The 11,806-nt window shown below is 36.5% G+C and overlaps 1 pseudogene; it reads left to right on the top strand.

Annotated features, from left to right (window-relative positions):
* The first annotated feature begins 237 nt into the window (after positions 1-237).
* Positions 238-356, top strand: LOC120617216 (uncharacterized; annotated as a pseudogene).
* Positions 357-11,806: the final 11,450 nt, after the last annotated feature.

Here is an 11,806-nt window from a genome sequence, read left to right as displayed (position 1 = left end):
TCTAGATGCAACGTGAATAAACTCAACAAAGGGGTTTGGTTTTGGAAGAAAGGAGCCCAAATCCACTCCTGCTCTACTTAGCTAGACTTGTCCCCTTCTTCCAGCCAGAGAGGAAGTTTCCTTTCACTGCTTCACACAAAGGCACCATGCAGACTAGAAGCAGCCCTTGAAATAGAGCCTATCTCATGCTGTTGTTTTAAGATGCTGTGTGTACACTGTTTGTTAAAGGTGGTTATGGTCTACGGCCATGCTACCCTGAACAAGCCTGATCTCGTCTGATCTCAGAAGCTAAGCAGGGTCAGGCCTGGTTAGTACTTGGATGAGAGAACACCTGGGAATAACAGGTGCTATAGGTGTAAAAAATAAAAAAAAAATAAAAAATAAGGGAAAATAAGAGATTATAAACTGACAAGGTCCTTGCAATCTGTGAGGTCAACCAAGGGTTTCCTTGCCAATAAATAAATAAATAAATAAATAAATAAATAAATAAATAAATAAAGGTAGTTATGTAGTCAAATATGTATAGAGGTTAAAATAGAGAATGTATGTGAAATAGTACAGTGACTAGAACATAACAAGCACTTAATAAACATATGCTATTACTGTAATGGTAGTTTTCATTATGTTCTGATGATCAGCACCATGAAAATATTATGGACAGCAGGACATTAACACTTGCCAGTTTAAAAAAAAAACAACAACAACTGTATTCTACCTGGATCCATTAAAAATAAACATCTCGACTTTTTGAAATGATGGAAACATTCTATGTCATGACCATGGTGCTAGTTACATGACTGCAAACATTGTAAAACCTGAATTTGCATCCATAATTTTGGTTAATTTTACTCTGAATAAATTATACCTCAATAAAGTTGATTGTCAAAAGAAAAAAAGAAAAGAAAAGAAACAAATCTGCTGGAGTTCTGAGAATTTTTTTGTGTGCCTGACAACACAGGGGGACAAAAGGAGATCTGTCTCAATCGTTGCCCCTGCAGATCCTGTGCTTTCTACCTGAACATGGTCATGTCAGGACTTAACTTCTGGGCATTTGGCAGCCATTTTGTAACCAGGAGGTAACATGGCTCAGAAGAGAATAGGGGGAATTAGAGAACAGAAGAGGAAAGAGACATAAAGCACCTAGGTTCTAATGATATCAACAAGCTGTCAAAGCAACCTCTGATTTGTGTTAACCCAACAAGCAGTGCTGTCAGATTTGAGTGTTTGTGACTTGGCAGCACAAAGCATTGTTACAAGTATCAAATGCAGAGGGAAACATTATGTCGAGAACATTAGATGATACTACAGACACAGACTTCTACAGTGATGGATATTTATGGTCGTGTTTCCTAGTACCCCTCCCTTCTTCTGGAAACAACAAGCTCTGGGGGGACTGGCATCTCTCCCACTGGATCAGTGCCCCAGCTCTCACTGCTGTGTGCAAATTAACCATTCAAACACATCTTTTAATTGTCTAATTCAACAGTTTTGTTTGTTTGTTTTCACTTTAAGTAAATAGTTCATCTCAGTCCTTCGAAGATAAATAAGTGTTTTTATTATTTGGAGAAACAAAAGAACCTTCCCTGGGTCATTTCCTCAAAACCACAGCAGAAGCTGCCACCTCCCCATCACACAAGTCTAACTAAAGTTGTTTTCCCTTGAACTTTTTAGCACTTATCAGCTATGAATTGCATGTGCAGAGCTGTGTGTGTGTGTGTGTGCGTGAGTGCGCGTGTGTGTGTGTGTGTGTGTAAAAGCATGCATGACTGATGATATTAGCATAGCACTTAATGATTGAAGTTAGAGATGTTTGAGGTTTTTATACTCATGTCTAAGCATACAGACAGAATCTTTTTTAAACAATGTGTAATTTCAAGGTAAAATAAAATACTATGGGTCATTCCTTGTTGAAACTTCATATTTACCTTTCTACTTATCTCAAATTCTTCCCATCCTTCAGGTTCTATCTTGAGCCTCCTTGTAATTGAGTTGTCTCAAACTATGACAACCCATATTGATTTTCCCTTTTCTTAAATCATATATATTTGCTTAAACAGTATATATCTGAACTGTAGATGTTAGAATTTTGATTATTTCGTATTTAATTTTATTTTTCACTCTTATTTCTAAATATAGCAGGGAATGTTTGACATGTAGTAGGTAAATACTTGTCTTTGAAACTATCACTCTTTATCATCTATCTAGGCAATGGGTAACACAGTAAACAGACTGTTAAACTCATGTCTGATATTTAAATTAAAATATCAGATACTAAATTAATAGCTTTATTTTAAAAATATTTCTTTTAAAATTAAAATATCAAATCTTAGAAATAACAGAGCTTAAACTTGTAAAATATTGATCTTCCAAATAAACCAATGGGTTTCTCCAGGGCCTATTATTAAACATACATCATTATGCATTTTAAGTATTCAAAAATTGTCTTTAATTATGTATTCTCATATTTGTTTTGAGAGATGTGTGAGATACATATTATTATGCCCTGCGAGATAAGAAGATACTAAAACCACATGAACAAGAAACTGGGTTCTCCTAAATCTCAGCTCCCTTCTACCTGTCTCTCTGGAGACAGAGTTGGAGAAATAGCATTATTTCATCATTATAAGAAAGGCCATACCCTCAATAAAACAAAAAGACACAAAACTATTGGCTGCTAATAAGTTGAAATCAAACTAATAAGTTAGATTATGTGCTCCCTTAGATACATCCAGTTCTGAAAAACCTAAAGTTTTTTAATCATAAAATATGATTTAAATGAATGTGTGAACAGAAAGTAGAACAATTGTATGGAATCAAGGTGATAATAATGATACATTAAGAAATAAAGTTGAGTTTCTATACTGATAGTCCTGTTACCAATTAAACTGGTTAGAGCACATACATGCCCATAAGCATTACTGGAGAAAAATGAATGGAGTGGATGTGTTCCAAAATAAATATCTGCTATCCTCTTCACCTGGAATGACAACTGCTCAAAAATAAAACTAACTGCCCCCAATATGCCAATATCAAGCCTTTAATTTCTCCTTAAATCCCAAATATTACTTCATCCTTCTAGGCATATATCTGTACCTGATCTGTCTTCTTCCCACTAGTCTTACAACTAAGAACTATCTTCTTCTCTAAGAAGAGACTTAAGGTTGTTTGTTCACTCTCTCTCTTTCTTTCCACTTGAGCCTTCCCCTCCACTGAAAGTTTTCTCTTAATCCAGCAATCTCCAACTTTTTTAGCACCAGGGACCAGTCCTCCTATGAGAATCTAAAGCCTGATGATCTGAGGTGATGATGCTAGCACTTGGGGAGCAGCTGCAAACACAGATGAAGCTTTTTGCTTGCTTGCCTCCCACTGTGTGGCCCGGTTCCTAACAGGCCATGGACAGGTACCGGTCCGTGGTCCCTAGGATTGGTGACTCCTGTAATCTACCTACCCTTAATCTATTTACCATCACTCAAATCTTCTTTTGCTTTTAGCCTATCCTCCTCCCTCCCTCTCTTCAACATCCAAGATCTTAATATAGTGGATACTTGCCCCTATCTCTTAATCCATACCAATATATGCCAGCTAACATGCCCAAACTCCTCCTTTGAAAGTTTCTAATGTCCCTTTTGTCACAAACTCTGAAGTCTATTTCTCAGTACCTCTTCTTCCTGAACCTTATGCAGCCATTCACTATCTTGACAACTTATCTTCCATAACTCCCACACCTCATGGGACCATTACTTCCCTGTACTTGATCCAATGCTGCTCCTTTACTGAATGGCAGTTCCTCTGCAGAAGTACCCCAGCCCTGCACTCTGCCCTCCTTCTCCACCTATCCTTTTGTTATTCTTGGCATTTTAATGCAGTCTGATGGCTTCAAATAACATCTCTATGCAAAGGACTCTCCAATCCATATGTCATCTCTCTATTCCCAGCCCAGACTCCTCTTCCAAATTCTTGTCATTTTCCTAATCTCTTCAACTTTCAAAATTTCAGTCCCTGTATTCTCGGGGAAGTATTAGAGATTAAAAATATATGCAACAATGTTTCTGCTTTCGATGATCTCTATAAACATATCTTCAACAAATATCGAACATATCAAACTGACATGTCTAAAGATGAAGCTATCATCCTATTGCTCTGACCTGTCCCATCAGCTTTCCCATCACCCCTCTGAAATCACATTCTGTGCTCACAATCTTGGTTAATGGCACTGCCATTCCCATGGGTTTGAACTTTGCAAAACCAATTCCTTTCCTTTGCTTCCTTCTTAAGTTTGGTTTTGGAATCCAGCCCTCTACTTTATTCTCAGTAGAGCCTAATCCAGGTCATCACTATTCCAAGGAGGAAGTGCAGCACAGATGTTAGAAGTGTAGGCACTACAATCGGAATGCCCAAATTCCTCATCTCACAGAGGAACACAGCAGAGGAAAACAGTGATAGGAAACCCACAGGAATAGAAGAAGCAACAATCATGGCCAACTTGAAGCTTAAGCCAGACAAATGGCAAGATGATAGGTAGAAGCAATCCTTACCGGAATAGGACTCTAATGGGCACTAAGAAAAGTGTTTTAGTTACCGAGTACTAACCAGTAAAAAAATGGGGGGAGGGGGTGAAGAAGATATAGAAAGGAGGGCACATACTCCAGTGATTGAGGCTCAGACTGAATAACATTTTCAATGTCTTTTTCATTTGTACTCTCAATATTTGCCTTGCACCGTGATTTCTCTCTCCAGAACTTAGCCCACACATAACAATTGTTTAATGATTAAGAAGTAGCAGCCATTTATGAAATATCTATCATGTACTAGGCACAGAAAAAGTCACTTCACATATATTAGGAATTATTTAATCCTACTTAGATGAGGAAAATGAGGCTCCAATGACTGAAATATTTTTCCCAGCATCCCACAATTTATAAATGATTGGGTCAGAATTAAAATTCAATTCTATCCAACATGACTGTCTCTACTCTTTCTACTTATCATATTAAATAATTATTTGATGATATTAAAAGGTGTTTTTAGAGGTTGTTCAAGGTCTTGACCGTGATCTAATGTTTGCATGAAATTTCAGCATGAAAAGTAGAATCCCTCTTGAAATATATAAAAGTAAAGTTATGGTCCAGGAAGAAAGAGTTAAATCGAAGCTATTTTTATTCATTTTACTTGTAGAAACAGAAAAGAGGTTGTATAAGTGAGTGGGTAAAATGAGGGTGGTAAGGTAGAGATTGTGAGTATCTAAGATTCCTAATCCAACATACTTTACAATTCAGGCCAGCCCTGAATGATCATGTCCAAATATCCTAGAAATAAGACTTATCTCAAAGAACCAGCAGTCTTCATTAAATATAGATGAACAGGAAAGACAATATGTGAGAATGGAATAACCCAAGTTCTACTTGCCCAAGGCAAAAACGTGGAGAAAAAACAATGTGAGACTTTTTTTTTTTTCCTCTCTGACCTGTGACATAATTCTGGATGCACACATTTGGGCTCCAAAGAACTTAAAATCAATATGGTGAATTTTATCATTATAAGTAGTTAATGTGAGTTATTCAAACCAACCATCCCCTTCATCTCCAATACTCTGTATAGAAAACAAAACTAAATAAAGCATTAGTGGTTCTCTTTGGACTAAAGCCCAACCAAGTACTAACTGCATTTGAGCGAGGGACATATTCTCCCCGTGTCTTAATTTCTTTCTCTGCAAAATGTGGGTAATAATAGGACTGCTGTTACTAAACGACTTCTTAAATGTAGAATAGAAGAAGGTTTAGCAATGGTAAACACTCAATAAATGTTAATTACTTTATCTCCACCCCTAGAAAGTTCCATAAGGGTGGGGTCGTTAGTCTGTTTTATATCTCGCTATCTCCCCTTGAGGCTATGAAGTGTCTATCACATAGAATATGTCAATAAATTTGTCGATAAGTGAACTTAAAAACAGAAAACATTTTTTGCCTGAGTCCTCCAACAATATAAGCAAAAATGAAAGTTGCCTTTGTAATTAGCCAGTCAGTCAAATCCTTCTCCTCTCACTCTGCCAGATTATTATGTACAGCTTTAAAGTCCTCTAAGGGTCAGAGTGCTCTATTTTCACAATTAGAAGTGTTTAAAGCAACTCTGGTTCCCCTCCTCTTTTATCCTCTTGGTGCTTAATACCTCCCCATCTGTTCATCAAGTTGGTCATTATCAGTTGTGATCTCTAGGGGGGAAAAAAAAACCCACCTCTTTTATTTGGGGTTCTGACTTTTATGAGAAGAACCCTGGAGGTACTAAAATAATAATAATGAATGGAAATAAGATCATCATCATTACTTGCATTATGAATCCCTGTATCCCTGACTAGCCAGGTGTTTGATGGGCAGTCACTTTACTGCTCAAACCCCCACTATCAGGAAATTCCTACAATGAATGCAGATTCAGCTTTACCTGTCTCACGGGGTGAGAAGGCAAGCAATTAACAAATGTTCACAAAGTGCCTGGAAAGAGATAATGGCACTATATAAATGTTACAGATTATTGCACCATGAAGCTTAAAACCATAATCAATTGTAAGATGGGTTAATTGAAAAGGTACCAAAAACTCTCTCAAAAACAGCCTCCTTTCAGGGGACTATCAAAAAGGCATTGTTTTCCTGTGGCTGATAAATCAATATACCCTTCCGTCCTCACCCACACTCACTGGAGAACAAAAAAAAAAGCTACATGGTTATGACTGAGGAATGGGAGGGAAGAATATTGATAAAATAAATAAACAAACAAACATAAAATCACCTCCAAATCAGGGATAAAATGTGAGATGCCTGGGTTTAACCTGGGTTATAACTCTAGAGTGTCACAAACACAATTTTTATGCAAGTTGCAAACAGTATAACATAGAAGGCAGTGTATATAATAATGAAAAGCATGAATTCTGGTGCTGACTGCTCTCAAATTCTTACCTCCCACTTGAGCCATTCATTCATTCCCAGTGTCTTGCTTATCATCTCCATTAGATAGCTAATGACCATTTGAAACCCAGTATATCCAAAACTAAGCTTCTGATCCTCTCCCCAAAACCTGCTCCCTTGAAATCTATAGTCCTCCCATTTTCTCCAAATAGCAACTCTGTCCTACCAATTGCTCCAGCCAAAAATCTTACACTCATCTACAACCCTTCTCTTTATCTTATATCCCTCATTCAACCCAACAGTTGGCTCTAATTTCATATATACTCAGAATCAGGTAATTCTCACTCCCTTTACTGCTACTGCTCTGGTCCAAATCTTCATCGCCTCTTGCCTAGATTATTGAAACGGCCTTCTAATTGGTCTCATGGCTTCCTCCCTTGAGTGCATTCTTAGAAAATCAAATCACAAAATTCTTGTGCTCACAATCCTGAAATGACTCCCCACTTTACTTCAACTAAAAGCCAAGGAGTCTTTACAATGGATTATAACAACCTGCATCATCTGATTTTCTCATCTCCCCTGAATCCCACAACTCTTCCTCCCTCTTTCCCTCGTCTAGCTACTCTGGCATCCCTACGGGTCCCAGACCTGCTGAGCATGCACTTGCCTGAGGGCCTATGCATGACCTGCTTCCCCCTACCTAGAAATTTACGCTGCTTTGCTCCCTTGCTTCCTCTCCATCCATGCTCAAAAGTTATCAACTGAAAGCACTTTCCAAACCTATCTTTTTTCTTTCTAAAATTGCAAGCTTCACACCCCCACCCTAACTGTCTCTTTACGCCTTCTCTGCAATTCTTGTTAACATCTATCACCATCTGACATTTATTGTCTAACATCTCCCTACATTTGAACGTACTCTACATGAGGGTGGTAATTTTTGCCTATTTTTTTTTCTTTTCTGTTCACTGCTCTCTCTCCATCCCCTAGAAGTGTCTGATGTGTAACAAATGCTGAATAAATATTTGTTCATTTTTTCCATGCCATTTGGTTGGTTCTTGAAATTCCCAGTGCGAGAATTTTTGCCCTAATACTCTGTGCTAAAGAACCACATAGCATCATCAAGTAAAGAAACTAGGAATGTGATTGACCTTCTCTCAGACTCCCAAATATATGACTTCTGAGCATGAAGATATTAAAGAGGAAAGTTGGAATGCGATTTTTTCCCATAGTTATTAATATTGAACACTAGCCCTCTAATCATAAAATGCAAGGCTGGTTTTTACTCATGATTCAAGCTAGAGGGGAAGAAATCAAACCAAGATGTGCATTTCATACTCTGGTACCGTCCGTCCCTTGGATATAAGAGACAGTTTTGTTCAACAGCTAAAACAATGTTTTTAATGTGTAAATTCTAAAAGAAAATTAAAACTGGCAGCTACTTGATGTTCAGGAAAAAAAAAAAAAAAAGACCTCCTGTTCAGCAATCATTAAGATCTAGAGCTGCAGTAATTCCCTCCAATAAAAAAATAATTTATGATTTTCTTGGGGCTGAGAAAACGATGGTGCACCTGAGCCTCAGATTTATAAAAAATGTATTTCGAGCTCTCTTTTTAAACTGCATCTTTATTTCAATTTTTCAGTTCTTCAGTCAAAGCAAATCATCATGGTAAACCCTCTATGAGAAGGTGAAGGCCACAGAAGGAGCAAAGATAGATGCATACATTAAACTGCAGGAAGAAAGAAGCAGGTTTGCAGAATTGTCTTGGAAAGCCCTCGCAAATGTGGCACAGTGGCCTTCCCTGACCACCCAACCTGAAATGTCCGCAACTCAGCATCTCTCAATTATTCTATTTTAATTGTTGGCAGAGCATTCATTCCTCTCATATTGTATATTACCCATCCCCCAACTTTAGAAGACCCCTACGACAAGGACCTACCTGTCTGTTCCACTAATGTACACACAGTGGCTGGAATGGCCCCCGGCAGAGAGTTGGTGCTTAGTACGAATTTGCTGCATGAATGATTACATTAAACATTTTAATTTTTTCCATCTTACACTAGATCCAAGGAGGAGGTATGATTCCAACTCTTGCCAATTAATAAATTAATCTGAATAGCTATGAAGATTTGAGAAGAATACATGTTTTTTGTAAGGTCTAAGTTGTCCCCATAAAAATGAGTGCCATATAAGAGTCCTGTAAGATTCAGCCCACCTTACCTTACCTCCCTGACCCCCAATACAATAAATAAAATGTATATTTCTGTTGTCTTCTATTTACTTGTGGCATTTAGTTTTAATTCAAACCAGTCTTCACAAATTCTGGTACTGTGCACAACATCTTAAATGGCTCTATTCTTTATTCAAAATCATCCCTCTCATTCCCAGAATTGTAGTAAATAGATCTTCTAAAGGGGAAATAAAACTATTTCAACAACAGGCCTATTTCAGCAGTTCTTTAAAAGATATTTCTTTCATTCCCTTGGCTAGAGTTTTAGTTTTATGCTTGGAAAGTCGTGTTATATATACATGTATTTTAGTCCAAATGGATGTGGCATTTTTTTGTTATTGTTGTTGATTTCGGCCTTTCTATTTTCCACTTCAATATGTTTGCAAAAGCAAAACTTCATATTTCTTTTATTTCCCCATTTGTGAGTCTCTGTTATTGAAGCCATGTTCCCTTTTAAAGAAAGAATACTCAGGATATTCTGTGATTCAATATGTTCCCTAATTTAAAAAAAAAACCCTAAATGTATAGATCAGAATATTTATAGCATATAGTAATCTCAAATAACCTTTCTACACACTATTAAGAAATGACTTCCACACATAATAACCTCTCTTAACTTTTTCTTCCATGTGCCCTAAAAATCAATTAGGGGGTCCTCAGTTGTATAAATTAGCCAGACAATTCCATAGTATCCCCACAAAGTTGGGAGGGATTACTAGAAGGAGTGAAAAATACCCCAAACGCTGTGATCCCTTCCTTCCTCTAACCAACAACTTCAACATCACCCATCCCTTTCCTCAGCCCCAACGTCCATGGTGACGCTAAAACTTCAGAGGAATTTAAAGTAATTTTAATTTATCCTAAGGAAACAAGTAGAACCGTACAAAAAAAATGTGTGTACACAAGGGTTTGTTACATCATTATCCTATTACTGTAGTAAAAAATATACACACGTGCCCCCATATTGGAAGGAATAAAAGCCTGGAACAAAATAAAACTACTTAACATGGATCTACTTCTGAATAAAGAACTTATCAATTATTCTTTTCTTTATAATTTATTTGCATTTTTAATTTTTTTTAAAGTCAACACATATTACATTAAAAGTTCAGTTTAAAAATCTTGTACACCTGAAAATTAGCTAATGCTATTAACCAGCGTTACTCCAATAAATTTTAAAAGGATTTTGTAAAACTCTTTTTGACAACAAAAATAGGGACCTCTGATCATAAGTTTTCTTTTTCTGAATTTTATATCTGCCTTAATGATCAAATTAAAAGGAATAGGATGTCAGCCTAAGAGATATTGAGAGATCTAGTATCACATGGTGAAAATATACCCTTCTAGAGGCCAACTACGAAGAAGTTGGGGATACAAAAAGGAGGAAGAGGAGGAGGAGGAGGAGGAAAGCTTCACCAATGCCAGGCGACATCTTCCCTAACCTTACCCACTGATTTTCTCCTTTCCAAGAAGCCTAAGGAGCCACATGCAATTTCTGATTGATTATATTTATTAGTCAACATGATTAATGTCTATAATGTCTATTTTTCCAGCCAAACCTTTTGACAAACAAACATCAACTCACAACTTTATGGAAGCTTAAAAAGAAAAAAAAAAAAAAAGAAAGAACTTATTTAAAGCTCCTTCTTCCCAAGTTTCACTTATTCTTTACTAAAAATATGCATCGATTTTACCATCGAACATGTTAACTGTTTCATTTTTGTTTTTCTTTTCCATCTTCATTTACAGACATTTCTAGCTCATGGAGCTGTAAACATGTTAAAAGATTCTGCATCCTGCTCTCTCTATTTAAATTTATAGAGGCGATTCTTATTTATAACCATTGTATGTATTTAATTCAAAGAGAGAAAATAATTCTATGAGATTTTGACTAGAGATATCTTTCCACCAAAGTCTAAACCCTTTTAAAAGTAAATACAGCTATTAAAATTAATTACAACAAATTGCTTGAGCTAGGTAAACAGCAAACCCAGGGCCAAGTGCTAAAAACTTGAGTCAATTATCAAGCTATATAGTAAAAGCCTCCAAAAATCGATATTCCTCCAGCCTTACTTTTATGATGACATTAGAAATAACATTTAATTTTTTATATATAAGAAACGATCTCATGAAAAGCCGATCTATGCTAATCTTTTAAACCTATTACGAACATTTTATGCATCGTAATCCTTGCTAAACCGAAGTATATATATCTATTTAGGTTCCCCCAACAACAGCATTTTCTAAAAGGGTCCCTGCCAGGCAGTAACACTATTCATTTACTAAATATTGCCTGGGGACCCAGCCATGCATGACTCACATTAATGCAGACGGGCATTTCACAGTCATAGCCAAGGTCTGTGGAACAAATGGAGTAACCCATTATTGGTTTTTCTCCTCTCATATATATTTAACATGGATTATAAAAAAATAAAAAATGAATTACTCAATCGCCAAATACCATGAGGTTCTTATTTTTTATAGTTTATCCTCCTGTGAACCCAGATATCATTTATCCTCATGAGTTTACAGGTAGGGGAAATCCACACTTTAAGCCATTTGTATCTTAAGAATATATCTTGATTAACCTCCTGTTTTTTCTTAATTATTTTACTGGCATAATTACAAGTAAAGGAAAAATTATTATATAGCATATAAATTTGTAGCCTAATTACACCAAAT

Source organism: Pteropus medius, unplaced genomic scaffold (genome assembly GCF_902729225.1).
Source record: "Pteropus medius unplaced genomic scaffold, Ma_sr-lr_union100, whole genome shotgun sequence".
NCBI lineage: Eukaryota > Metazoa > Chordata > Mammalia > Chiroptera > Pteropodidae > Pteropus > Pteropus medius.
Note: the sequence above shows the minus strand (reverse complement) of the source record. Positions and strands in the feature narration are given on the sequence as shown.